General features: G+C 32.0%; 1 long non-coding RNA gene across 1 annotated transcript; it reads left to right on the top strand.

Annotated features, from left to right (window-relative positions):
* Window positions 1-3958: 3958 nt before the first annotated feature.
* Window positions 3959-4621, top strand: LOC136825134 (uncharacterized). The gene is made up of 2 exons (XR_010849249.1): window positions 3959-4099; window positions 4259-4621. It is a non-coding gene; the product is annotated as an uncharacterized lncRNA (long non-coding RNA).
* The last annotated feature ends 262 nt before the right edge of the window (window positions 4622-4883 follow it).

Genomic DNA, 4883 nt, shown 5'->3' with positions numbered 1-4883 from the left:
TAATAATAATAATAATTTTCTCATGTGATACCCTTTCATGGAGGTACGGGACTGCAAATACATTTTACTGATTAGTTAATTGACTGGCATACAGAAATGGCGTCAAATTGAATGTCATCACATCCGAAAATAAATGTTTGTAGAAATATATATATATATATATATATATATATATATATATATATATATATATATATATATATATATATATATATATTAACTTCATCACTTACACAGTCGTTCTGTGCCTTAATAGTTACTAACAGGACCTCATTGAAACTAGATAGTATCTATTTTTTTAATAAATGATAGACCATTAGTTTGAATATCCCTGTTATATATATTAATATATTAATATATATATATATATATATATATATGTATATGAAAATAAGAAGGCCCATAAAACACTATTTAAACGTTGAAACCATATATAACAGGACCTGTTCATTGAAACTGGGAGTTACAAGTATCAAAAACATGAAGGTGTTTTTTGAATAAATGACTTGCTTGAGACCATTCAGTTTGAATGAGGTTTCAGTTTTTTATATATTTTATATTACACTGTAGTATTACAGGAAAATATATATATATATATATATATATATATATATATATATATATATATATATATATATATATATATATATATATATATATGCTTATGTGTTACTAAATAGCGTGTGACAATATATTCAGCAAAGGCAACAGAAAAAAAAAAAAAAAAAGGACCAAGCGCTTTCGTGTTCTTTCAACACATTTTCGAGGTACAATGCTAAAAGCACCGAAGGTGTCTGGCAAAGTAAACGCAAAATCTGAAGAAATGGAAACACAAATATCCAAGACGCGGTCAAAACCAGTACAGCACGTAGTACAGAACGGCCCAACAGCTTTTACTGAAAAGAAACAGTCTTGAAAATCTCCTTGGCAACAAAAGGGCATAGTTTGCACATACCCTGGCTTGTATTCAGTAAGTTGCCGCGACAGGGACTGGAGATAAGAATTAAACAGCACGGATACAGGGTGAGAACTGGACAAATGTTGAGTGCTTGATTTCTGCGAATTGATGATTGTAATTGTATGATTCATTGGGAGGGGGCGAAAGTTTTCTTGTATTGTTAACAATATAACTCGTAGAAATTTTATTGAATCGGAATGGAATGTGTATATATATATATATATATATATATATATATATATATATATATATATATATATATATATATATATATATATATATATATATATATATGTATATATATATATATATATATATATATATATATATATATATATATATACGTTTTTATATATATATATTATTATTATTATTATATATTATATTATTATTATTATTATTATTATTTTTTATGCCTCTTATTATTATTATTATTATTTTATTATTATTATTATTATTATTATTATTATTATTATTATTATTATTATTATTTTTATTATTATATTATTATTATTATTATTATTATTATTATTATTATTATTATTATTATTATTATTATTATTATTATTATTATTATCATTTCCAAAGGGAAACTTTAGATGACAAGGCATGTACGTAATGACCTATTTTCATATTTGCCTAATTCTTTGCTCTGTTTTCAAGACCTTAACAAAGTTTCAAGAAGAAGAAGAAGACCAGACTCTTATTACCTGGTGATATAGCCAATGTTTCTCAGTAGCCCTGAGGACGTTGTGGTGTATGTACATTTCAAGCGTCTTCTCGACTTCTTTGGGCCAGTCCGTCAATTTTTGTACAGCACCACCCGTTTTAGTTTTCTGAAAAGAAAACTATTGTGCCGGCTTTGTCTGTCCGTCCGCACTTTTTCCGTCCGCCCTCAGATCTTAAAAACTATTGAGGCTAGAGGGCTGGAAAGTGGTATGTTGAATCATCCACCCTCCAATCATCAAACATACCAAATTGCAGCCTTCTAACTTCAGTAGTTTTTATTTTATTTAAGGGTAAAGTTAGCCATGATCGTGCTTCTGGCAACGCTATAGGATAGGCCGTGGTTAAAGTTTCATGGGCCGCGGCTCATACAACATTATACCGAGACCACAGAAAGATAGATCTGTTTTCGGTGGCCTTGATTATGCGTTGTAGCGGCTGTACAGAAAACTCGATTGCGCCGAAGAAACTTCGGCGCATTTTTTACAAATGTAAATGTAGTAACGTCAATTTTCTTATTACGGTCCCTCAAGTTTTCTAAGTACAGTACTGTCAGTTTTCAAAATACAGTGCCGTCAGTTTCTAATTACAGTGGCGTCAGTTCTCTAATTACAGTGCCGTCAGTTCTCTAAATGCAGTGCCGCTAGTTCTCTAAGTACAGTGCCGTTAGTTCTCTAAGTACAGTGTCGCCAGTTCTCTAAGTACAGTGCCGTCAGTTCTCTAAGTACAGTGTCGCCAGTTCTCTAAGTACAGTGCCGTCAGTTCTCTAAGTACAGTGCCATCAGTTCTCTAAGTGCAGTGCCGCCAGTTCTCTAAGTACAGTGCCGTTAGTTCTCTAAGTACAGTGCCATCAGTTCTCTAAGTACAGTGCCGTCAGTTCTCTAAGTACAGTGCCATCAGTTCTCTAAGTACAGTGCCGTTAGTTCTCTAAGTACAGTGCCATCAGTTCTCTAAGTACAGTGTCGCCAGTTCTCTAAGTACAGTGCCGTCAGTCCTCTAATTACAGTGCCGTCAGTTCTCTAAGTACAGTGCCGTCAGTTCTCTAAGTATGGTGCAGTCAGTTCTTTCAGTTCTCTAAGTACAGTGCCGTCAGTTCTCTAAGTGTAGTGTCGTCAGTTCTCTAAGTACAGTGCTGTCAGTTTTCCCAGTATAATACCTTCAGTTTTCTAAGCACAGTACCTTCCGTTTCATACAATGAATATAAATGCATTCCTCGCGTCAGGTCTTTGTAAAGAGAGATTGTAATTCAGAATATAAGGCAATATTCTCATCTTCGAAGCCTCTACTTTTAATTCTCCACTAAGTTCACTGAGATCTTGAGAAACGTCACTGCAGGAAGAAAGGAATATTAGAAGAGTGACAAGTTATTCAAAAGTGAATGCAGCATTTGTTGTAGTGAAACTGGCCGTAATTAAAATTAGTTCTTTAATAATAATAATAATAATAATAATAATAATAATAATAATAATAATAATAATAACTATTGTTATTATTATTAAATACTAGTTCTCTAGTATAATATAATAACAGTAATAATGATGATAAGAGTAATTATAATCAAAATGATTATTTTTATTATTTCTTCAGTATAATAATAATAAAAATAATAGTAACAATAATTTTGATTATAATTATTCTTATTATCATTATTATTATGCTTATTATTATACTAGAGAACTAATAATAATAATAATAATAATAATAATAATAATAATAATAATAATAATAATAATAATAATAATTGAGAAGCAAATCTAGTTATGTATATGTACATATATTTAAAGATAAATCTATATATTGATTTATCTTTAAATATATGTACATATACATAACTGTGGATTTGCTTCTCCATTTTAAGACTCATGCTACTATGAGTATTTTTTTAATAATAATAATAATAATAATAATAATAATAATAATAATAATAATAATAATAATAATAATAATAGGCTTGAAAAAAGGCAAAACCCTTATAATTTTTCAATATAATCAGGCTAGACGGAGAAAATCGAAACCCTACATTTAACACATCATAAATTCGAAAAGGTATTTCAAAGCCCCTGGTAACCACAAAAATAATAATAACTTATCAGTCATTCCAAGAACTATCAGGATGAAACAATGCTAAGGACAGTTTTTCCTTCTACCACAAATGGTAAGATGCTTAGTCACTGCGTAACATAAGCCACATATCCCACATGGAATGTCTGTTGCAGTTCCCAAGGGTTTTTTTATTTACTGTAGAGGGACGACTGGTATATAAAGGCAGTTTGCTTGCAGAGTAAACAACAGACATCGCCAAAGCATCTAGACAGCGACTTCTGAAGCAAAACAACTGCAGCAACATGAAGGTTTTCTTGTTGGTCTTACTGGTTGCTCTTGCAACTGCTGACGCAACTCAGCTGAAAAGTTGCAGTAAGTTCTTTGTTGATGGACGTTTTCCTGATATAAAAATTAATATAAATAATAATAAACTATAATTCATAAGTGTAACATAAAACTGTAGACATAGGCGCCAAGTTGTCTAATTACTAACATAAACAAATTCATATCTAACTCACTATCTTCTCTCAGCTCCAAATCCCCCTATCAACGCGAGGGTGGACAGTGTCACTTCCACCACCATCAACGTATCCTTCGAGGATCCCGACGACTCCTCATGTCCCATCGTGGCCTACGAGACTACATGGCAGCCGGCCTTGTCCACCGTCACCCCGAAGGACGCAGAAGGAAAAGGAAACGAGGTTTACCACGAGGAAATCACCGATCTCCTCTCCCACACCGAGTACAGGATCGCCATCGTCTCCATATCCTACGAATTGGTCGCGTCTAGTCCTGTAGTTCTTCACGCAACTACGGATTGAGACGCTCTTCTGGGATATGTATAACTGACTGTCTCCTAGGAACTGTGCTTGAATAAAGTATACTTATGCATTATTTGTTGTTTTACTTTGACCTATTAGGTGATTTATGCCCACACTATAGGGGACATGATAGTTATAGTGAGTGCATTACATAATAAGATACATTATATTCATATTCTCAATTAGTGAGGCCAGTTTTATGGTATGGAAGAGTGTGTTAGTGTGATAATAAAGCAATTTATTAAAGTACAAAATAAGTTTCATTTACAAACCAAACGAATGTTACTGATTGACTGAAACAGTCTCAAGAATGATAAAGTACAAAGAATACACAC

The sequence above is a fragment of the Macrobrachium rosenbergii genome, chromosome 37 (genome assembly GCF_040412425.1).
Source record: "Macrobrachium rosenbergii isolate ZJJX-2024 chromosome 37, ASM4041242v1, whole genome shotgun sequence".
NCBI lineage: Eukaryota > Metazoa > Arthropoda > Malacostraca > Decapoda > Palaemonidae > Macrobrachium > Macrobrachium rosenbergii.
This window is presented reverse-complemented; position numbering and strand designations above follow the sequence as displayed.